Source organism: Acomys minous (assembly GCF_964271855.1).
Source record: "Acomys minous genome assembly, chromosome: 10".
NCBI classification, from domain to species: domain Eukaryota; kingdom Metazoa; phylum Chordata; class Mammalia; order Rodentia; family Muridae; genus Acomys; species Acomys minous.
The window spans coordinates 50,893,102-50,918,397 of record NC_140491.1 but is presented as its reverse complement, the minus strand read 5'-3'; the positions used below and the strand labels follow the sequence as shown (position 1 = coordinate 50,918,397).

At 44.9% G+C, this 25,296-nt stretch overlaps 1 pseudogene across 1 annotated transcript; it reads left to right on the top strand.

The window, feature by feature from the left end:
* The first annotated feature begins 17,089 nt into the window (after window positions 1-17,089).
* Window positions 17,090-17,837, top strand: LOC311606902 (peptidyl-prolyl cis-trans isomerase A-like; annotated as a pseudogene). Its single transcript has one exon. The product of its transcript is annotated as a peptidyl-prolyl cis-trans isomerase A-like (transcript).
* The last annotated feature ends 7,459 nt before the right edge of the window (window positions 17,838-25,296 follow it).

The following is a 25,296-nucleotide window of genomic DNA, read 5'->3' as shown; positions in this document are numbered from 1 at the left end:
ACACAATGTGGTACCTCAGTTTGGTTTATAAGAGCAGTGATTCCAGGCATCATCCAAAAGTATTGCTGCAAGTTACTCATTTGGACCAGAGACATTTCTATAAATGGTTTACAACGGCTCAAAATTAAATGCTGGCTCTCATACAAAGATTAATTTCTCCTGTCCTTGGAAAGTGTTATTAGCATTTAAGGGTCAGACTAGCCTGGTTCTTAAAGTTATGTCCTGAGATATGGAGAGTTGAAGTCATAGGGTCTTGGGACAAGAGAGGGTTCCGTGGGTAAGAAAATTGCTTCTCAATTTTCAAATCACCAGCATGAAAGAGGGAGGAAGAGAGAGAGAGAGGAGGGAGGGAGGGAGAGCAGGGAGGGCAAGGGAGGAAGGAGGGAAGGAGGGAGCCAGCCAGCCAGCCAAAAAAACAGACAGACGATGACACAAAGAAAGACAAAATACCTAGACACACCAGTGTGCACCCCTAACTCCGCTGCTATGGCAGACAGACAGGACCATCTTTAGAGCCTGTAGGTTCAGGGTTCAGTGAGAGACCGTATCTCAAAGGAATAAAGTAGAACACCTGACATCCTTCTCTGGCTTTGGCACACAGGCGTCATGTTCACACACATGTGAGCACACCACACACACACACACACACACACACACATACACACACACATCTCTAAGACCTAGGGTCTGAATATAAGTGATTATGTGAACCAAATATTTCCTAGTGTGTTTGAAGCCTCAAGTGTTAGATTTTCTACTACGTGTTACAACCAATTATGCATAATTGAGTTTTAAAAAATTCTACTCCAGAGACATTTTGTATTTCTGCAGGTATAATACTCTCTTCACCAGAATTTATGGCCCCTCCAACCTAGGGAACCTTTTCCAGTGGGAAGAAAATAAGACCCTACAAAGTTAGTTCTGCCTAACCTAGCCCTGTATCTTCTAATCCAAGAGTTCATCTCCATAGCTTCATGCGGCCCCACCTCCCTGTCCCCTTCTGAACTTTCTAATTAAACCTGAAGTCATCTTCTCCCAAAGCATGTGACTCGGGCAGCATAATGTCAAGGCTCAGGGCTGGACTATTCTAGGCACAGCGCATTAGCAGCCAAGGGGGTGACTCCTTGGACTGGGCTGTCTAGGGTTCCCTGAGGACTTGTTCCCTGGCAACCACAGCACTGCAATAGCTTTGTCATTCAGAGTTACAACATGGCAAAATTTATGACAGTGGGTGTGTTATTTGGACACATCGGCTGGGTGAGTTATTTGGACACATCGGCTGGGTGTGTTATTTGGACACATCGGCTGGGTGTGTTGTTTGTAACACATCATTTCACTATACTAACGTGGACACAGGCTACAGGAAATGGAAAAGATCTAGGCTCTGATGCCCTCTGTCCTAACTCTGGTACAGTTGTAATTCCATGACGTACAGCAGGCCAGCCAGCATGACTCGATCAAGTGGATAGTTACAGGGTTTCGCATTTGTTCCTACAGCCTTTTACTGGCACTGCAGGATGGGTGTGACTTGTGTATCACTCAGGCCTCACACGTGTCAATAATAAGGCCCTAAGTGACAGAGTCCAGGGGAGCAGAAAGAAAATCAGACACTACGCGTGCATTTTTGAAAGGTTAGCTACTATGATAGCTAAATTAGAGCAGTTTTTATGTTAGTTTGCCCAGAAGCAGAGCAGTCATGTCTGGGAAAGTGGACAGATGTTTTCCTATGTGAGCATTAAATTATAAATTTGGTAAAGTTAGTCAAGCATTCAACACCCTCAGCATGACAGGAAGCCACGAGACTGGACACAAACCTGACTCCAGACATCTTAGACTTCATTTCAGGTCTCTCCAGAACAAAGCGCAGCCGACTTGGTTTCTTCACTTAAAGCAATTATCTTAATTGGGTTTGAGATCAATTATACAGCAATGTGGCCAAAGGCAATAAATAATTCTGTACTATCGAACAGACATCTAAAAGACGCAACCATGGCTGGGGGATGGCTGAGGGGTTAAAAGCACTGGTAGCCCTTGCAGAGGGATCCAAGGGCAGCTCACAACTGTCAGTAACGCCAGTTCTGGAGGATCCAACACCCGCTCTGGCTGTCCATGGGCATGTGTGGGACACACATACACAACCACGCAAGCAAGGAGGACGAGGAGGAGCACAAGAGCCGGGGAGCCATGCTTGGTGAGACATCTGAACCTCCAGCAATGGAACGGGGAGGCAGGAAGACCAGGAATTCAAAGTTATCCTTGGCTATGTAGCTCAGAGCCAGCTGGGGCTCCGTGAGACTCTGTCTCAAAAGGAACGAGTAAAGAAAAAAAAAGTAGAGAAAGAGGAGGAGGATAAATAAAAGAAAAAAAAGCAAGCAAGCATAAGTGGTCTTTGTTTCACAGACAGTTTTGATCCCATCTGTCCAAGCAGGAGTCGATAACTATGTGACTTATGACTCTTGAGAAATGTCTCCACCTGGGCAGAGATGATCTCTTCCTTTGCTCAGATGAGTTCGTTTCATTAACGCTGTGGTTGTTTCTTTCAAGAGTAAATGGACGCAACTAGTTTGACAGTTACTCAAAAGGTCGGACATAAAATTTCCACATGGGCAGGCAATTCCACTCTACCTAAAAAAAAAAAAAATCGAAAGTAGGTATTCAAACAAATGCTACCACCCAAATATTGACAACATTCACAACAGCTAAAAGGTGGAAACAATCCAGGCGCTTGTCAGTGGCTGAATAGATGAACAAGCTGAGGGTAAAACACACAACGCAATAGTATTCAGTCAAGACAAAAAAAAGGAACGGGGGGTGGGGGGGTGGGGGTGGGGTAAGGGAGAGGGCAGAGGGGGGAAGGGTTGATACCTGCTACCATGTAGACGAACGTGAAACTACTCTATGTTGAAACCAGACACGAAAGATCACCTGTGAAGTGATTCCACTGACACACAGACTAGAGTTTTTATTCAAAGAGACAGGAAGAAGATTGATGGCTCAAGGGCACTGTGGCTGCCACCGAATTTCTTCACGGGTGATGGCACTGTGAAGGCACCGAATGATGCCACTGTTCCTTTTTAAATGACTGATTTTATATGGAGCTAACTGTAAAGCAGCACATCTCGCCTCTCTGCATTAAGTATCGGGCACTCAGAACGCCTTACGCGCCCCCCCACAGAAGGTGCATGACCTCAAACTCCTGACTTCCTGTCTCTACTTGTCGCCTGACTCTCAAACATCTCCTGAAGAAGCATCACCACCTCCCTTAATGTCTGACTTCAGTCTCCTGTTAGTTCATACACCAAAACATAATGTCTCTATTAGACGTTAAGTCTCCCTCTCCTCAGGGCTGGGAGGGCCGAGGCTCGGGGACTTTGAGCCTCAGGGACAGAAACCTGAGTTTGTGCCAGATCCTGAAGAGAGAATACTCCAGCTGCCTATGACACAGCAGGCCCAAAGTTGCCTAACAGGAGAGAAACCCTATCCAGTCTTCGTATCTGTTGAGTGCCATTTCAAAACAAGAGCCATTCGTTTCTCTGACAGCGAGAGCTCAGGATTAAAAATTTTTACGCTTCCCACATAAAAATATACTTTCCATAGAAAATTGGTATGCTCCCTTTGAAGAAAAGAAATCATGAAATTGGTCATCTGCAGGACCATTCTGTTCATGTTTGCTTAAATTTTTTGAAATTACATTCTCTCTCTCTCTCTCTCTCTCTCTCTCTCTCTCTCTCTCTCTCTCTCTCTCTCTCTCTTTCTGTGTGTGTGTGTGTATATGTGCGTGTGTGCGCGTGTGTGTGTGTGTGCACACGCACGCATATGTACATGTGCATGAAGTAATATGCAAGTGGAGGTCGAAGGGCAATCTGTAGGAGTCAGCTCTCTCCTTTCTAACATGTGGGGCTTGGAGACCGAACTCAGTTCATCAAGCCCAACCGCAAATGTCCTTTGCCTGCTGAACTATCTTGCCTGCCCTGCATTTAATTTCTTATTGTAAAATGAAAACTAAGAATTTTCTACTTCTCAGGGTCCACAGGTGATAAGATTTTCGTTTATTATCAAATCAGGAAGGCAAGAAAAAGAATTAAGGCTTTAGGAAGTGAGGCCAATGAAGGCTGGGGCTGGAACTTAGTGTCTGTTTGTCACGGGGTGCTGAGCCTCTATCCTCCCAGCCTTGAGGAGAGGGAGACTTAAGGTATAATAGTGGCATTATGTGAATTAGCAGGGAGACTGAGATAAGACACACTAACCGAGGTGCTTCTTCAGATGTCTCAGACCCAGGGGACAAGTAGAGACAGGAGGGTCAGGATTTCGAGGTCATGCGGAGCCACATGGCAGATGTGAGGAGGAACAGAAAAAAAGAAGAGGACACTTTTCTCTGAGGAGCAGGGACTTGATGAACTCTGAAGTGACCGGCCATTCCTGTGACTCTGGGGTGGAGAGACAGAGGGCCTCCTCTGTGCCGTGTCTCCACAGAGCCGTGACTAACATGGTCCCTTCATAAGAGATGCCTCAGGCTGTCACATTTCACACAGTGTACTGGAAGACTCGTGGGGCGTTCTTCTCTCCTGCCCATGGGACTTTGTCCAAGTGTTTACCACAGAGCTTGGCAAAACCCTAAAGCAGGGACTGGAGTCTGCCAAGAGGAAGAGTAAGTTGGTTCCTTTTTCAGTAGCCAGTGCTGAGGACCATTTTGCCTAGAGTATGGATATGAAGAGCGATGATTCCACAAACCAGTTACCGTTTCTCATCGTTGATGCTATGGATCAGGACTCTGACATCCCGTTGGGGATGCTGGATCTAGCAGAGAATGAAACAGAGAAAGGCCTGCCTGTCTGTGCCCATGAGCTGTTCACTTGACGTTTTAGTAAGAAACCGAAGCTGTCTACCCACTACCCAGATCCTGCTGGCAGGAATTTTTATCTAATTTGCAGAATAATTATCTCTCTCTAGCCAACAGAGGGAGGGGAGAAAAAACACCCTAGATGATTAGAAGAATAGAGATAGCTGGGCATGGTGGCGCATGCCTTTAATCCCAGCACTTGGGAAGCAGAGGCAGGCGGATCGTTGTGAGTTCAAGGCCAGCCTGGTCTACAAAGTGAGTGAGTCCAGGATAGCCAAAGCTACACAGAGAGACCCTGTCTCAACCCCCTCCCCCCAAAAAAGAATAGAGATAGTGTAATGGCCCTTTCAAAGATCCTGAAGAGAAAGGAAAAACAAAAACAAAACCGAAAACAAAACCCACCTTTTCCCTAAAACAGTCTTTGCTAAGGAAGTCTCCATGTGAAAAGAAAGATTTCTGCTCTGCTACACCGCCCCAGCCTTTGGCCTGTCCGGAAGACACAGTCTTGCTTAGCATCCTGAACCGTGGATGCCAGCTGCCAATCATATTTTCCAGCAGCAGGACCATAGGAGTGTCCTGACAGGACCACGGCTGAGGTCGGCGGGTTGCTAACACCACTTGTCTGTTCAATAGAAATGGCACCCAACTATTCTTTCTGTGCTTTCGTTAGCATCCTATTCCGCACGCGCCTCAGCACTTCATTGGCTGGCTCACTTTGAAATATATTCTATGTTTAAGATGCAAATCTTGGAATTCAACAGGGTTTGTGACCAAAAAGGTCAGCTGTCAAAACAGTTAACTCTTCTGTGGCTTGTTTTGGAGAGCAACAGAGCTAGAGAGCCAACTTCTCCTGTAAATATCTAAGTACGTAATCCCCACACTATCCTCTGTAAATTCTTTATCAGACCACTGACCTGTGTACTCTGACAATGAGTGAATGGATGCTCAAAAATTCATTCATTGGTTCATTCATTCATTCATTCATTCATTCATTCACTCATTTTATATCCCGATTGTAGACTCAAATGTTTTTTAATAATGTTTTGTCACATACTCTTTAATTGTCACTGCTTTTAATCACAGTTAGGGGAGGCCTTTCCAGTTCTGTAATTTTAAAGTAGATAACGGAAATGGTAAGAGTGAGAGGAGAAATCTTTAAATATTTTGCTATTAAAAACTGCAAAACAAGCCTGGTGGTGGTGGTGGTGGCGGCGGCGGCGGCGGCGGCGCACGCCTTTAATCCCAGCACTCGGGAGGCAGAGGCAGGTGGATTGCTGTTAGTTCCAGGCCAGCCTGGTCTACAAAGCTAGTCCAGGACAGCCAAGGCTACACAGAGAAACCCTGTCTTGAAAAACCAAGATAAATAAATAAAATAAAATAAAACTGTAAAACAAAGCCACATGGCACTTGTCTGTAATCCCAGGCCACCCAAGGCTGCCTGATGAGACCCTGCCTCTGAAAGAAGTGGGGGAGAGCAAGTATTTGCAATAAATTTCTATCAAAAGAAGGAGACTAAAGAAAAGACTCCCTTTGCTGCCAAGAAGGAAGTACACGCAAGGCGTGAGCCAGGTGCCCGGTGCCAGGTGCTAGGTGTCTTTCACAGAATTTTTCCATCTGTCATTCTCTCTCTGATGATGAATGTAGGTAAAGGCACATTTTGTACAAAAATGAGAGGTGATAGGGAATGTTTTACTTTTGAACTTTTCTTGCAGTAGGTTGCTATTTTCTAATTTTTGCTTTGGGGTTATCAGTCAGTAAAATCCTTGCTTGAAACTGGTGGGGGGGAAAAGTACAAAAACTGATATTTGAATTCCCCAAGCCAGGCAGGAATTCTCCAGACATTTGGTTCTAAGAACAGTCACTACTGTGTGGGTTAGGGGCATGGAGAGATTAGCCAAGGGAAGAGTAGGGAGTGTAGAGGACACACTGCTGTTTGTTTGTTTCTTGTTTTGTTTTGTTTTGAGATGGTGTCTCATATATTCTAGGTTGTCCTTGAACTTGATATGTTGCCAAGGAAGACACTGAACTTTTGATTCTCTGCCTCTACTTCATAATTGGTGGGATGATAGGCCTAGGAGTGTGTGTGTGTGTGTGTGTGTGTGTGTGTGTGTGTGTGTGTGTCCGTGTGTCTGTGTGTCTGTGTGTCTGTGTGTGTCTGTGTGTGTTGTCTGTGTGTGTGTGTGTCTGTCTGTGTGTATGTGTGTCTGTGTGTGTGTATGTATGTGTGTGTGTATGTCTGTGTGTGTATGTGTGTGTGTGTGTGTCTGTGTGTGCATGTGTGTATGTGTGTCTGTGTGTCTGTGTGTCTGTGTGTCTGTGTGTATATGTCTGTGTGTATGTGTCTGTGTGTCTGTGTGTATATGTCTGTGTGTATGTGTCTGTATGAGTGTGTGTATCTGTGTGTGTGTCTGTGTGTGTGTGTATATCTGTGTGTGTGTGTCTGTGTGAGTGTGTGTGTGTGTGTGTGTGTGTGTGTGTGTGTGTGTGTCAATGCTGGCAATTTAAACTTATGTCTTTGAGGATTCGAGATGAGCTCTCCACCAACTGGGCTATACGTCCAGCCCCAAAGGAGACAGTATCGCTGTGCTGCCTCGTGAGCGCCTTATTAGAAAATAAACGTGGGCCCTGGAGTGGAAGAGTCCTTAGAGTTGCTGTTAGGGACTCATCTGATTACATTTACTCCTTTATATTTTCAAGCCCAAAGGGTTAGTTAGGCAAGGCTAGGACAAAAACAGCTTGCCTACCACCTACAGCCAATTAGTAGCAGAAATTAAGTTTGAATTCAGGAGTACTTTATTACCAAGCAGGTACTCCAACGAAATAAGCTTCCTGCGCCTGGAAGCCCAGTTAATAAAAACCAAATACACAGTGTTGTTATTAATGCAAGCACTCTTCAAAAAACAAACAAAAACCCCACAACTTGTATTTCATTACAGTATGACTTGATGTGTTCATCAAATTGACATTTTCATAGTTCCTTAGAGGTCATTTTAAATAAAGAAGTAGTACAAAAGCAAGGTTGTAAGCTTAAATATTTGAATAACAATGTGGATAACATTTGTCTTTATAGTTTTTCTGTCTCCTTAAGGAACAAAGGCTGCAGTGATTGACATGTGAAATCTGTGGAAACTTCTGGTGAGGGAAAGGTCAGGATGTGGACCAGCCAAGATCACATGATAGAGCCAGTGTTCAGGATTCCAGTGCTCAGGCCTCCGCCAAGCACGAGGCTTGTTTCTATATTTACTTTTCACCCTCAAAGAACATGACAGCACCATATACCCTAGAGTAGCAAACAGAGTTCTCACCAAATGATCTAGAAAACAAAGAATAACAAACAGGTAATAAAATGTGTTAACAAACGAGACATTGAAAATTATAACTGGTTCATTCTCTAGGGAGAGAAAGAAAAAAGACAGTACCATCCAGATAGCAAAAGGTAAACAAATATGAAATATAAATTGTAAAGACAGAAGCAAAGGGGCCTGTCTAAAGCAGTACCTGAAATGCAAACTTTTAAAGGATATCATAAGCCTCCAGCACTGAAAATCAATCCTTTAGTGTGAAGAGAAGCTACCAGCTACCAAGGAAACATGGGCTGTGAAGGCTCCAGAAACACTTCCTGTCACTGTTGGGAGAAAAACTCCAAGCCAAATCTAGGCTGGCACATTAATTCGAAGGGGACCACAGGGAGTGTGAGAGGGTACCAGCTTCTAGCTCCTCTCAGTCCCTGAAGAAGCCCTTTGGGGATTTTTGCTGGACTATATCTGCAAACAACCAGGACTAGCCAAGTGAAGTCCTGTGATGTATCCTATTTGGTGACAAGGCTGGTCAGTGAGGAGGAAGATGAACAGGGGCGGAGCCACCAGAAACAGGATGCAGAGAGTGGAGTAAAGTGGATGCAAGAATATATCTTTTGGATATTAGACCTTTGTCAGATGCAGGGTTGGTGAAGATCTTTCCCCAGTCTGTAGGCTGTTGCTTTATTCTACTGACAGTGTCTCCTGCCTTACAGAAGCTTCTCAGCCTCATGAGGTCCCATTTATTAATTGTTGACATTAAGGCCTGGGCTGTTGGTGTACTGTTCAGGAAGTTGTCTCCTGTGCCTATGTGTCCCAGGCTCTTCCCCAATTTTTCCTGAAACTGTGGTACATTTACACTACGGAATACTACTCAGCTATTAAAAACAAGGAATTCCCGAAATTTGTGGACAAATGGATTGATCTAGAAATTATCATAATGAGTGAGTTCACCCAGAAGCAAAAAGAGACAAATGGTATATACTCACTTACATCAAGACACTAGTCCAAGGGATACGTCCCATGAAAAACCTTACTTACCAGGAAAGTGGGTCAGAGGAGAGGACATCCTATTGAGACTTTAGGAGAGAGTAGCATGGAAGAACGGGGAAATAGTAAGATCCACAGGGTCCTGGAAACCTACAAGAAGAACTTTATGACAGGCAGATCTGGGTCCTGGGGTCCTCCTCAAACTAAGGCACCAGCCAAGGAGAATATAGGCAGTAAATTTCTAACCCCTACCCAGACCTAGCCGATGAACAGAATATTCTCCACCGTTGAGTGGAGAGTGAGATCTGACTCTCACAGGAACTCTGGTGCCCCTTTTCTGACCATGTCCCCTGGATGGGGAGGCCTGGTGGCACCCAGAGGAATGATAGCAAGTTACCAAGAAGAGACTCGCTATTCTAAGAGCATATATAGGGGGAGGAGGTCCCCCTCAATCACAGACATAGGGGAGGGGAGAAGGGGGGAAGTGGGAGGGAGGGAGGAATAGGAGGATACAAGGGAAGGGCTAACAATCTAGATGTAAAATGAATAAATAATAATAAAAAATTTTAAAAAAAGAATATACCAAGAGTGATTCCAGGGAGTATGCCAAAATGGGAGCAATAGTTGAAGAACTAGGTAACAGAACCAAGAGCAGAATTCAAGCCCACAGCAGCATCCATTTCTTAGACAAGAATAGTAAGTCCCGGAGAAGAAGGGATAACCAAACACTACACCTAAAGCATAATTTACTTCTATCTGTGATGGCTTCCCACCCCCCACCCCACCCCCATTCCCACCCCCTACCTCTATCCCCCACCCCACCCCCCACCCCCACCCCTATCATTTCGAAAGGGTTAGTCGGTGGGTTTGTAACTTGTAAATGTGACTTTGTTTGGGAAAAGGTGTTTGCATATATGGTTATGTTAAGGATCTAGGTGGATCCTAAATACAATGATTTGTAAAAGAATAAGACAACAGACAAGTAAGAGATTGTATGAAGTTGGAGACATGGGACAGAAGTTGAGCAGCCACAACCCAGCAACAGCTGGATACAACTGCCTGCGGAAGACAGAAGGAAAGAACCCCCCATCCCAGAGCCTCTGGGGACAGCATGGTGCTGCTCGCATCTTGATTTAGACATCCGGCTTCCAGAACTATTGAATACATTTCCTTGTAAGTCACCTGCATGGGTTCAAGCCAGAGGGGTCAACAGTGAAAGGGCAACAGTGAAAGGGCAAGTCCATATAGGGTCTCAGTCCTAACCAAGAGACTATCAGCAACTGATATCGATGGGCAAAGCAAAAATTAGTTTCCCCCAATGGAGTCTCACAAGGCAGGCCCCATACCAGGTAGTTAACCAACATCAAATGAACTCAGTATTATTATTGCAGACTTTTTGTCTCATTTTGCTTTATTTGGGCTTTTTTTTTTTCCTTCTTCTTCTTACTGGTCTTTTGATTGTTTATTTAGATTTCTTGTTTAGTGTTTTTTGGTTTTGGGTTTGGCTTTTCAAGACAGGGTTTCTCTGTGTAGCCTTGGGTCCTAGACTCCCTTTGTAGACCAGGCCGGCCTTGAACTCACAGCAATCCACCTGCCTCTGCCTCCCGAGTGCTGGGATTAAAGGAGTGCGCCACCACGACCAGCTTGGTTTTGTGTTTTTGTGGGGATTTTCAGTATATCTGTTTCTTGTTTTTGTTTGCTAAGGAGAGAGAGAGAGAGAAAAAGAATAGGATGTCGGTTGCACAGTCAAGTGGGGAGGATGGGGAAGAACGGGGAAAGGGGAGATATATGATCAAAGCCTATTGTGTGAAAATGGTTTTCAGCTGAAGAAGATGAAGGAGGTGGTGTTCACTGAGGTTTTCCCCAGGTGCCTAGCCCTGTACCAAGAAGACCACATGAAGCCAGCGTCAAATTGTTCCTCATTCTGGAAATGACCATGTGTAACCCTTGAGTATTATGCTGTTTTGTGGTTTTAATTTGTGCTTTGAGGTATCCTTGAGCAACTCATGGCAATAACAAATAAACTGTGCAAAAAACAAAACAAAACAAACAGACAAAAACAAACAAACAAACAAAAACGATTTTACTTATTAGTAAAAGTGATCCATGACCTCAGGGAAGGTCCATTCAAAGAGGTGAGGTGAATGCACTTTAATCCTGGAGTAGAAAGTCAAAAGTGGGGAGAAGAAGAAGAAGAACGAGGAGGAGGAGAAGAGGAGGAGGAAGAGAGAAAGAAAGAAAGAAAGAAAGAAAGAAAGAAAGAAAGAAAGAAAGGTGAGTCTAGGACAGCAAAGGTTACAAAGAGAAACCTTGTCTCAAAAAAAAGATAAATATATAATTAATTAATTAATTAATTTTAAAAATGCGCTGAGGCCGTGGTAAGTAAGAGCTGAAAACTGAAGAACTCCTGAGCTAAGTAGGAACTCTGGACTGCACTGAGGCAGGAAAAGGCTCCATGCAATAAGTACAGCATCAATACGTGTCAGAGACTTGTATACGGGAGAATGTAATGGACAGATACATAGTTTCCCCCTCCCCAGTGTTACAGTCTAAAGATAAATAGTTAAGATGACTGCAGGGGCTAGAGAGATAGTGCAGTCAGTAAGGTCCTTGCCTCGCAAGCTTGAGGATCCAAGTTCGAGCCCCAATGTTTACATAAAGAGCTGGGTGTGGTAGAGACACTGGAATCCCTTCCTCAGGCTTACTGGCCAGCCAATCTTGCCTAATTGGTGATCACCAAGTTCCAGTAAGTGACTTTGTCACAAAACACAAGGTAGATGGCTTCTGAGGAATGTCACACAATGCTGACTTCTGGCCTGGCCTATATGTTCATGACACCTCACATATGCAAATGTTCACATATAACCATTCAAACAAACAAACAAACAAAGGAATAAAATAGGATTGCACTACATTATTTATTTATTTATTTAAAAAGGTCTAGTGATGATCAGTTCAGTAAGCATGGGCATTGCATGCCTGGGAAACCCAGCTTGATCGAAAGGAAGGCTTCTCGTAGGGAGATATTTCAGCTGAGATCTGAAGGATACGGCGTTGGGAAGACAAAAGGCACAGCATGTAAAAACGTTGTTTTGGGGAACGAGGAGTTTATGAGGCCAGTGGGCACAAGCATAGACACTGCAGAGAAAAACACTATGGCCGGCTTACGAAGGAGCTAGCTCCATCATGACCCTCTTAAGAAGGAGCCAGCTGTTGCCCTACACTTCCTAGCTGAGTGTCCTACTAGCAAATTCAAAGGCTTCGGGAAATGGGTGAGGCAGGTATCTGACTTTGTCACTAGCTAAATGCACAAGGCTATTCACGCAGCCTGTTTAATTGCCTCAGACTTGTATGCAACTTTGTTCCAAATGTGTGGAGCTAAAAGTTTCCAGAAACTCCAGAGTTACTCTGAAATATACACCAAGTCTCATACCAGAAATGAAACTTAAAGTGTGTAGTGTCGGCAGAGCTGGCATATTGTCAGACTGACAGTTTCTTGGCTCAGTTCCTGCCTGCATGCACGTCTGTACAGGAACACACGGGCGCACGCGCAAGTGCGCGCACGCACGCACGCACGCACGCACGCACACATCACAGCTCCAGATCCTCTGTTGCAGGAAGGGTGCTATCATGTTTATTTCTTTAGCAGAAAACAGGAAGTTCTGAACAAGGCTGAAAGGTCTAAGTCTCTGGGGCATCGGGGTCTGCTTTTCCGTGAGACATTTGGGCAGAAACCAGGAAACAGCTCATCTAGACATCTTTAGCTCTGAGAACTCCCTGCCCAAACTGCCCTCTGGAGCGATATTCTGGTGTCTGTTTCCGCACATAGTGCATGATGGGAAACACATAACTGTTATCTGTGCAGCTGTGGGGGACAGGGGACAGATGCAGGCAATTCTGTCAAAGCAATTCCCACCTCAACCAAAGAGTAAGCATATTCTGCTTGTAGGGTTATGACAAGGCAACGGCATCATTAGTGATTTTTCCTGTAGCCTCTCACCCATGAGTTGAGCATTAAATAGATAATCTTTATTCTGGTAAAACTGTAAATTACATTGACTGACTTTCGAATGTTACACCAACGTTGTATTCATGGAAGAAATCCGATCGGGCTAAATACAATGTCCTAGATGATGTCCTCGGATTACGTTTGCTTGTGTGCACATGTATGTATCCCTGCTTTGTTTTGAGACAAGGAAGCTGTGTAGCCCGCTCCAGCTGACCTTGAGTCGAAGGAGACCCTTTTGCCTAGGCCTCCCGGTGTTAGGATTGTAACTGAGCACCACCACGCTCTGGTGAGCTTAGAGTTGTCTCGGTGAGGCCTTTTGCATCCATGGTGGAAGATACTGAGTGGTCTTTCTTGTATTGCGCTAGTGAGTTTTGGGACCGTGTTGAGCGGTTTTATTAATCTGGTTAACAAGTATCTTCTTTTAATCAATTCTCTTAAACTAACTTAATGTAAGATAAACTCTAAATTGAGAGAATTCATTATAGATCAAATGTTTGCACAGATGCATAGAGAGCTACATTTCCTGTTTATTTTTGTGTATGTTTTGTCCAATCAATTAAGATAAAGGTGCTTATAATCTCTTATATTTTAATGCCCATGTAATATACAATATCTCATTTTACTCCTAATATTCATGAGCCATGCCCTACCTTTTCTTTAATTAACATCAGCACTGATAAACCAATTGGTTGGTTCTGAGAGTATAAAGCTATTTTTCACATTTAAAATTATTGAGCCCTCCTAAAGAAAACGAACCAACATTTTTATGTTAGAAATTAAAATTAGCTGGGCGTGGTGGCGCACGCCTTTAATCCCAGCACTGGGGAGGCAGAGTTGGGCGGATCGCTGTGAGTTCGAGGCCAGCCTGGTCTACAAAGTGAGTCCAGAACAGCCAAGGCTACAAAGAGACCCTGACTCGAAAAAAAAAAACAAACAGAAATTAAAATTATGAAAATTTAAAATATAGATTCATTCATTCATTGAAAGCCTGTCCACTTTAACATAATATGTTGTATACTCTTTCCTACATATCAGAAGTAAAGGCAATTTTTTTCTTATGTGTGAAAGAAGCAGGATTTAAAAAAAATAATAACATGTTACTGCTATGGAAAAGCCTCTGGACCCTGTGACAGGGTTGAGGGCACACCGAGGAGCGCTGTGCTAGCTTTCGTGAGGACACGCGAGGCAAATGAACACCCCCTAAAAAGAAGCAGCTCAGGAACACAGTGCTAACTCATGATCACCTTTCCCTTGACTTGAATTTCTGCCCATCCTTCAAGAGCCAGCTAAAGTGTCTTCATGTCACAGTTGTCCCTGCTCTTGGTCAGTCCCTGACCTCATCTCCTGCTATGCTCCATGGAAACTGTTCATGAACATGCAGTACAGTGAGACTCCATTTTCTTTACAGACTAGGATCCACTACTAGTCTGAGTGGCATTTCTCAGATTCTTTTTCTTGGGGCGAGGAGGCGGGGGGTGGGGGGGTCGTATCGAGACAGGGTTTCTCTGTGTAGCCTGGGCTGTCCTGGACTTGCCTTGTAGGCCAGGCTGGCCTCGAACTCACAGAGATCCACCTGCCTCTGCCTCTCGAGTGGTGGGATTAAATCTATTTATCTCTTTTAGTAAAAATATCTCATAGCCTTCAACTCTATCTTCAATGCTCAGAATCCCTGCATCTTCATCACTGCCGGTTTCAACTTCTTGTTTAAGCTTTACTCCCTATTTCTTTAAGAAAAATCTATTTTCATGTCTCAAATGAAATGTAATACTAAGTATGTTTTCTTCACGTTACTGTGCTTCTCCTCCCGCTGCTCTGCTCAGTCTTTGGCTCACCAGCCTACAGCACTCCCACAGCTGCTTTTGAGGCTCCTGACAACCTGGATTCTTACGTACAGCGCTTTGTCCTTGAACTCAGGTTTCAGCCGAGCTCAGCTGTTTGTTTCTGTTGTGACGCCAAAGAGTGCTTTGTACTCTATACTAGTAAAAGTAGACCAGGCCTGTGCTATGCTATAGCACAGTGCTTGGCCCAGAGGAAGAACGCAGGGGCACATCATGCTTTCTAAAAGCATCGCTTTACCTTGAGACAAACCTCCAGTCCCCAAAGGAGCAAATAGAAAGGGTTCATATTTGGGTCATGGAAGAGTGTAGCCAGAGTACAGTCTGGAAGAACCAGATAGAAGGATTATTTTGTTCTTCACCAGATTATTTTTCCTGTTATATAATTTCCTTGACCTGCTCCAAACTGGGAGCTGAAGTATAGCAAACAGAAGGCAGCGTCCTCAGGGGCGATCCACAGGGTTTCAGTCGGCCCTCGGGGTCTGATTCAACACACCTGCCGCTCTGTTCAATAACAGCTGTCTTCCCAGGGCAACACATTTTTGTGTTCTCAACAACCGATGAATAATTCGTGCGTAGCACAGAGAATAACATTTATTCAGACAGAACGGACACAATGTGAAAAATAAATAGATAGGTGGGTAGACTGTGGTGTAGTGGGGTTCTTTTAGATTTGAAAGCACCTGAGACCTGGAAACCAGCCTAAGTAATCACCTTATATTTCACCTTCCACAAAGAATGCTACTTTAAAAAAAAGGGGGGGGGGGATCGATTGGAACACAACACACCACGGAAGAGGCAGCTCTGTTTCTTATTCCAAAAGGGATATTTCTCCTTCAGCCCTTTCAACTTAAGCAGAGATATTTCCCCGCCTGTATCCTTACTACAGAGCCGCTCCCCTGAGATGCTGCACCCCTGAGATGCTGCACCCCTGAGATGCTGCACCCCTGAGATGCTGCACCCCTGAGGTGCCGCACCCCTGAGATGCTGCACCCCTGAGACGCTGCACCCCTGAGACGCTGCACCCCTGAGACGCTGCACGCCTGAGATGCTGCACCCCTGAGATGCCGCACCCCTGAGATGCCGCGCCCCTGAGATGCCGCACCCCTGAGATGCTGCACCCCTGAGATGCTGCACCCCTGAGACGCTGCACCCCTGAGATGCTGCACCCCTGAGATGCTGCACCCCTGAGATGCCGCACCCCTGAGATGCTGCACGGGGTCCCCACTCTTTCCTTATCTGTCGTTCTCATATTCTACTGCTGTCCAAAAGCAGGCACACGACTGGGCCCTAAACTGCTGCGCACACGTTGACTGAACGTAAGAATATGCTGCAGGTACCAAATATTTGAATGGCTGGACGCTACGCATGTTAATTTGGAGGAAGAGAAGCAGAAAGATCAGATGTGGCGTTATATCAGATACCTGTCTAGCTGGAATTCCACAAGCTAGTTTGTACGCACCAACTAGACGGGTAGCTGTTTCCTCTCCCATCCGTTTTTTACGGTATAACTATGCAATGTCTCCTGCAAATTCATATATTGAGTATTTAGCCTGCAGATGGTGGGGCTAATCTTGGAGGTTCCAGGAACTTTTAGGAGCTGAGGGCTAACCGGAGACACGCCTTTGAGGGTTAGGCTCTGTCCTGTGTCTTTGCATTGCTCTCTGCTTCCTGTTTACCACAGGGAAGGAACCTCATCACATGCCCTGCTATCACGATGATGCTCCACCAGCACACGGGACCGAGCCACCGCAGGCTGGACCCTCTGAAACTATGAGCAAAAACGAACGTCGTCTTCTTTTAAGCTGTTCCGTTCATTTTGTTCACAGCTCCATAAAAGCAATACAGGGATCTGGTGTGGGGAGCAATGCCAAATTCTGCCATGTCAGAAATCCCGCGCTAAGGCTGCACGCTGTGACCTTCCAGTTGTTGAGCTCTGCTGGAGGAGGTTTTTGTGTTCCATCCTTGGACTATTTACCTTTGAATGAAGTAGGGAAGTCCCTACTGAGGAACACCTGGAGGGTTAAGGCAATCCTTTCAGAGAGCTACTCAGTAATAAGTTCTTACAGGGAGCTTTTCAGGCTATTGTGTTCTTCTTGCCTTGGGAGCTAGGGAGAGAGGGATCAGAATAGATCCCTTTGACCTTGCTATATAAAGTCTTACTCATCAGTCTGTTCAACTCCATCCTGTTCTTCAACATCACAGTAAATGGCGAACCCTTGGGCTGCGTCTCCTTCGAGCTCTTTGCAGACAGAGCTCCAAAGACAGCAGAGATCTTTTGTGCTCTGAGCACTGGAGAAAAAGGGTTTAGATATAAGGGTTCCTGCTTTCGCAGAATTATTCGAGGATTCATGTGCCAGGGTGGTGACTTCACACGCCATGATGGCACTGGCGGCAGGTCCGTCTATGGGGAGAAATTTGAGGATGAGAACTTCATCCTGAAGCACACAGGTCCTGGCGTCTTGTCTATGGCAAACGCTGGACCAAACACAAATGCACTGCTGAGACTGAGTGGCTGGACAGCAACACGTGGTCTCTAGGAAGGCGAAGGAAGGCATGAGCATCATGGAAACCATGGAGCGCTTTGGGTCCAGGAACGGCAAGACCAGCAAGAAGATCACCATTTCCAACTGTGGACAAATCTAATTCTTTTGACTTGTGGCCATCTTTCCCACCAGACCATTCCTTCTGTAGGTCAGGAGAGGCCCCCCACCCCATCTGCTCCCAGTACCCTGTAATCTCTGCTCTCACTGAAGTTCTTTGGGTTCCATTTGTCCTCATTCCCCTCCAAGTTTAGCTGGATTGCAGAGTTAAGTTTATGAGATTATGAATAAAAAGCAAATAGGAAAAAAATAAAAATAAATAAAGTCTTACTTGTCTGCATTAAAGAGAATCTTGATCAGAAATTTTCTGACTTGATTTGTTATTTCTCGAGTCTCTGTATCCTACTTTCAATCCCCACTCCCTCTTTCAGGTGAACCCTGAATCGATTTTTCCTGCGCGCTGGGACACAGCAGTGTGGGACCAGAAAAGCAGAGTTGCTGCTCTGACTAAACTTGATAATGTGGTTCTTCAACTTTTGGTACAAAGACCTTAGTGGGTGGTTCTGGTAGGTGCTTAGACGACCACAGTGCTGACAAAAACATGAACAGAAAAGCAGCACTCGAGGAGCTGGAGGGATGGACCCATGGGGAAAGTGCTTGCTGCGCAAATATGAGGACCCAAATCCAGATTCCTAGAACTCACATAAAAAGCCGAGCATGACGATGAGCGCCTGTTACCTCAGAGCTGGGGGCAGAGGCGGGCAAAACCCAGAGAATCACTGGCCAGTCAGTAAGAGGCTCTGTTTCAGGTACACAATAGCGAGTTAAAGACACCCAACTTCAAACTCCGGTCTCCACATGTGCCTCTGCCCACCTCAACTCCTCCATGTGCGCGCACACCTAGAGGCTCTGTTGGGAGCTGGGTAGAGGTCATGCCCGGACAGAAGTTTGTTTACTTTTTGTCTGGGTCCTGACGCTTTGAGTGAAGCTGAATGTAAACTTAATAGGCTCACTCATTTAGCGGGAGAGAGTTCAAGGCAGCACAGTGTTCGGGCATTGGCGCAGGTATTGCTAACTGCTTTTGCCAGGTTTGCAAAGAGAATGGGGTTGGTTGGAGGAGAGAAGACAGATTTGAAAAAGTTTAAAGTTGCAGCCAAGGAGAGCACGGCTGCTAAAGACATAGCCCATCGGCAGAGAAGAGAGAAATCAATGCATACATATTCACTTCTCGTTTGCTCTATTTCATTTCTCCACTCTTTGCTTAGGACCCCTGGCACAGGGAATGGTGCCACCCACAGTGAACTGGCCTTCCCGTATCAGTGGCCCTGGCACAGGGAATGGTGCCACCCACAGTGAACTGGCCTTCCCGTATCAGTGGCCCTGGCACAGGGAATGGTGCCACCCACAGTGAGCTGGGCCTTCCCGTATCAGTGCCCCTGGCACAGGGAGTGATGCCACCCACAGTGAGCTGGGCCTTCCCGTATCAGTGGCCCTGGCACAGGGAGTGATGCCACCCACAGTGAACTGGCCGTCCCGTATCAGTGCCCCTGGCATAGGGAATGGTGCCACCCACAGTGAACTGGGCCTTCCTGTATCAGTGAACTAATTTAAAAGAACCGCACACCAACATACCCGCAGGCCTGCCACTGTCTCAAGGCCTCTCTTCCCAGGTGGCTAGAGGGTGTGTCGTGTTAAAACCTAAAGCCAGTCATCACAGGGTACATGCTAAATTAGCATGGTTTTTCATTTTACAGAATTTGTACAAAGAAAGCTAAACAAACAAACTAGTCTCAGTACTATCTTATTGAAAGGTGTAGAGCTAGCATCTTAAAGCCTTTGTGTGTAACTTTGTGTAGTAAGTTACACATTCCACCAGCACTTTACCATCTGCTTAACTTCTAAACCCTGCATTTTCCTACTTTAATAAAAATGTGTGCTTCAGTCTCCATGTGAGCCCCATAATATGGGGAGCAGGGGCTGCCTCTGACACAGATCCTGTTGCCCACTCATTAATCACTTCCACCTAGTGGAACGGCCATGCCAGCCTACAGAGGAAGAGGATTCAGGCAGTCCTTGATAGGCTGGGGTCAGATGGTAGGGGAGGAGGGCTCCCCTTTCTGAGGACTAGGTGAAAGGGGAAGGGGGGGGAAGGGAAAAAGGGTGGGACTGGGAGGAGACTAGAAAAGGGGACTACAATAGGGATGTAAAGTGAATAAATTAAAAGTAAACAAACCTAACATATAAAAAAAATTGTGCTTAACAGTTCTTAATATACAAATTGTTATTACAACATTATACATATTACATTGCACTATTTTTATAAAACAGACATAAAAGAAAAACATGACACATCCAGTACACTGTTTAGGAACACTGTTTTATTTTTTATTTTATTTTTTTGTTTTTGTTTGTTTCTTTGTTTTTCAAGACAGGGTTTCTTAGAGTAGTCCTGGATATCCTGGCTTTGTAGATCAGGCTGGCCTTGAGTTCACAGCAATCCACCTGCCTCTGCCTCTCTGAGTGCTGCGATTAAAGGCATGCACCACCACCACACCTGGCTTATTTTTTCTATGTTTTAAATTCAGTGTCCAACTACACGTAAAGCATTTTTAGACCTGATTTAGAAACTTAAATTATTGAGCATGGGCACACATAATTTTAGTGTTTAGTTTAGAAATAGAGTCACATTAGTGACAAATATTATGCCTCCACATTTGGCTTTGCATTGGTCTTCCAATTTTCAATTTCCACACCTCAACTATCACTAGAAGGCTACACGTGACACAGTGAAAATAAAATGATGTTGAATTACCTGCCCTTGTAGGGAGTTTTCTTTCAAAAAAAAAAAAAACTATCCTAGACAATACTTCTTTATGTGGTTGTGACTATGAACTTCTGCCCGGCTGGTTCTTATCTTTAGACCTGAAACAGAGCTTACGCCGCACTTTTCCAAGCTCATATTGCAGGCTTCGAGAGCTTAAAAGTGTCCTGGAAAAGTAGCCAGGTACTCTCACCCTATCTCCTTTTCCTTCTTGTGACAAGGTGGCTGGCTCCCACCTTTATAATTCTCCACGGCGGCGGCGGCGGCAGCGGCGAGCAGCTACAACACACCAGGAACATTCTCGAAAGCTGTGGTGGGTGGGAAGCTCGCCTTCTCGAAGGGCTGCCCTTCAGGAAGGTTTAGCCTCATCCGATAAACAGGTCGTTGTGCCAGGGATAAGAGCAAAAGAAAAATTACCCACGTTACATCAAAAGTATGTAGTTTTGATTCTCCCTTACACAAAGTGTCAATGACAGCAGTTTAAATCAAGAAGCAGGTGTGTGTGTGTGTGTGTGTGTGTGTGTGTGTGTGTGTGTGTGTGTGTTAAACAAGAATACTACTCTTTGTTGGGAACATATATACCCAGTTAAGACATCCATCCACTTCCCTGTAAGATCACTGCTTTTCAGAACTGCAGGAGATCTTAGTGACTCTAGCTGGCAATGGGAATTAGAGACAAAAATACTGCATTATTATTGACAAAACTGCTCTTGGCATGACAGATGGGATTGAAACTGTTACTATTTTCCAGTATACTCTGTTTTTCCTCATTCCCATCAGCGCCTGGAACATGGGTTTGGCCCATGATTGAAAGACTCCACGTTGGAGGTCACTTTTATAGATAAGCAGCACCTAATTATGATCGGTGGATTCATTCATAGCTCTTGGCCACCAACCAAGCTGGGAAAAGGGATCAGAGTACTCAGGGGAAGTCCCTTTATAGAGAAACAGAAATAATAGCACAGGGCATCCAACATTCTCGGAGGCTTTGCTGCAGCAACTCTAGTGAATGAAACTTTCAGTTTCATTTTTAAGCAATTTGAGACCAGTGTTTAACAGGGGCAGAGGGTATGTTATTAACCTAGCCTTCTAGTCTATTCTGAATAATATATAAAAGACTTCCTGTTCTTCCAGAAATATATTAATAAAAACTAGTAAACTATAGCCACAAGAATGGTTCCCTCTCTCCAACTGTTATCACAACATGTCAAATTGTGCATCATTTTGATAAAAAAAATTTATCTTGAAGGGAAGAATATTGAAAGCAGAATATGGGGAAGAACTTTGAGATAAAAATGAAGATGGAAACCCAAATTAAACCTCAAGAAATGACAGTACACTAGATTAATAAAGTTCACAGATACTTTATGGAGACCATTTGTTGGAAAGCAATCAAGCCAGCAAGGGCAACAGCAGATCCATAAGAGTTACTCAACATCCTTGTCAGACGAGGGCCAAGAATAACTTCGCAAGCCTGAAAAATATTTTTAAAAAATAGTATTTTGAAGGCTTATTTAATTTCAGTTCTTTTCTTGGAAATAGTTTTGCTGGTATGCATCTTTAATCCCAGCACTTGGGAGGCAGAGGTAGGTGGTTCCTTGAGTTCGAGGCCAACCTGGTTCTTAGAATACCCAGAGCTACAGCAAGAAACCCTGTCTTGAAAAACAAAACAAAACAACAGCAAAAAGCCCAACAAAAGCCGGGCGGTGGTGGCGCACGCCTTTAATCCCAGCACTCGGGAGGCAGAGGCAGGCGGATCGCTGTGAGTTCGAGGCCAGCCTGGTCTACAAAGTGAGTCCAGGACAGCCAAGGCTACACAGAGAAACCCTGTCTCGAAAAAAAAAAAAAAAAAAGCCCAACAAACAAAAATACAACAACAAATCCACAGTTTATCTTAGACTGCAGTGAGAATCTAAACTCTATAACACATGTAATTTATTTAGTGAAGAATTTTAAAGTGCTTAGAACGTCAGGAGCGTATAGGCATCTGAAGATCTGGGCTGACAATGCGGATCCTCAGGGGAAGGAACTTGCCAGCAAGCCTAAAGACTTGAGGTTCTAGAACAGACGTGGTGAAGTGTGAGGACCAGATACTGCTGAAAGGACATGGCTAGAGTCACCATGGAGTGACTAGTAGCCTCCAGGAGCTCCGGCCAATCCCAGTTAGAGTCACGTAGCCTCAGATAGGATTCCCATAGAAGCCTTTAAAAGAGCCTGCGAGCTCCCCCTCAGGGTGGCGGCCATTTTGTATGGTTGGCTGACCCCTGCATGCAGACTGTTTTTGCTCTGTTTTAACATACTATTTGAGTCTGAGGTCTTCTTCCTTCAACGATTTTGAGACCCTTATAAAAGGAGAGAACTAATTGCCACAAGATGGTTTCTGATTTCCACATGTGTGCTATGACATGGGTGTATGTATCAAATGTACACACACACACACACACACACACACACACACACACACACACATTAAATAAATATAAGTACTGAAAGACTTGGGACACCATAAACAAAAGTTCCTTTTACACTTCATAATGATTTCAATTATGGACTTTGCATTGCTTAATCTGTCCTGCTCTCTCCTGAATGATCTGTCATCCACTCCCATGATTTAAAACATAACTTTCAGGTAGATGTTCTATCTACCACCCTCTCCTTCTGTGTTATGCATTCCCCCCTGTGATAACCTCCTTGGGAAGTCTGCAGTTTCACAAAAAGATGAAGGCACACAAACAAGCTAGTTTAAGTGTTAGAAAACCTTAGTGTCAGACATACTGGGTATTCAGAATTACAAAAGCAAGAGGAAAAAGGTTTCAAGGATATAGCAAGTATTGCAGTAGATATTTAGAGAAGCTATAACAGAAAAAGAGGACGAAGTTTGGCATTATGGGGAGAGAAAAGGGTAGTAGTCAAGCGTGGTGGTTTGAGCAGGGATGGCCCCCATAGACTCAGTGTTTGAATGCCTGGCCCATAGGGAGTGGCACTAGGAGGTGTGGCTTTCTTGGAGTAGGTGTGGCCTTGCTGGAGGAAGTGCGTCACTGTGGGGGCGGGCTTTGAGGTCTTACATGCTCTACCGATGCTCAGTGTGGCACAGAGACTCCTTTTGCTGCCTGCAGATCAAGATTTAGAACCCTCAGCTCCTTCTCCAGCACCATGTGTGCCTCCACACTGCTTCCCACCATAATGAAAACGAAGTAGACCTCTAAACCTGTGAGCTAGCCCCAAATTAAATGTTTTCCTTTATAAGAGTTGCCGTGGTCATGGTGTCTCTTCGCAGCAATAAAACCCTAACTAAAACACCAATTTCTTGAATTATAACACAACCTGAAAAATAGTTTCTCAAAACTAGGATGGCTAGAAATACATAGGGCCCGATATACAACATTTGGAAATCTGAATTTATTCCATATTTTTTTTATTCTTAGTATGCACCAACAGAGAAGCAACAAGAGGAGTTTTGTTGTTGCTATTATTGTTTTTTTTTTTAAGCTTCTATAGTTTAATTTCAACTAACCTTGCAAAGAGCATGAATGTAATTGTTTTGCTTAGTCTTGAAGATATGTGTCTGAGCGAGTCTTAAGAGAAAATCTAGAAAGGCTAGAGTGCGTGCTGAAGAGAGAAGGGATTTCCTGGACAACTGTAGGGAAAGGAGCAGAAATAAGAAAAAGAACAAAATGGCCGATGGTGGGCTCCTACCTCCCCTCAGAAGTACTAGCTCAAAGATGGTCTTTTCTGTGTCTTCTTGGTTGAAACTTGGTAAGCCTCACTACAAACTCACTCTTAGAGATAATATCTACAGGAAGTCCCAGGGACAGGGAAGATAGAGGACATGACGCAGACTCCAAGTTGGCTGTGATCTTTATCTCCCGGTGTTCACATGGTCAGAACTCACAGCCCTCTGTGAACGTCTTTATACCGCTAATAAATTACAGCAAAGCTGAGAACGTCAGGGCGTCATTCCCACAGTTAAATTTCTGTGTTGCTGGTAGACTCACTTTAGAGACTACAGCTGGGTGACCTCGAGAAACTCCCAGAAGTCTCTATGCGCTAAGAGAATTAGCCTTCAGCTAATAACCAGAAACAAACTAGATCTCTTGCTCTAAAGTCGTTCCCAGTTAGACTTTCCCCACAAACCGAGTCAAACTGGAGCAGATTCTTTCACAGCCAAGCATCAAGATGAGAATGCGGATCCATCAATTCTTGGCTGCAGGACCGTGAGACCCCGAGCATAGAAGCTGATACGCTGTGCCGCGCCCTCCCCCCCCCCCCCCCCAATCCACAGAAACTGAAATAATAAACGTTTCTAGCTGCGCGGTAATGTCTTACACAGCAGTAGCAAATCAATACAAATGCAATAGCTCCTCCCGTGCCCTAAGTTTACAGGTATTTCTTCTGCGCTCACAGACGACTTGTGGCTTACATAAATTTTAGGGGGGTAAAGTCACATTCAAAGTAGGTTGATGTGAGCCGGGCGTGGTGGCGCACGCCCTTAATCCCAGCACTCGGGAGGCAGAGGCAGGAGGAGCGCTGTGAGTTCGAGGCCAGCCTGGTGTACAGAGTGAGTCCAGGACAGCCAAGGCTACACAGAGAGACCCTGTCTCGAAAAGCAAAACAAACAAAATAAAACAAAAAAGTGGCTTGATGTGCTGTACACACTTGTAAAGGCGGACGCTGGAGGATTGCTGCAAATTCAAGGCCACTCAATTCTACACAGCGACTTACAGGACAACCCGAGATACATAGTGGGACTTCCCTTAAAACAAACAAACAAGCAACAGCAGCAAAACGATTTTTAAAAAGAACTTGAGAGAACAGGTTAGACGGGTGTGAGAGAAGTGGGATGGTTTGCGTGTTATGGAGAGAGGCAGAACTGGAGAGCAGAGAGGAACATCCTGATGTGAGCAGCCTGCCTCCGCCACCTGAGGCCGTGGTGAAGTTCCGGCCAGTACCGCTGCTGAGGGC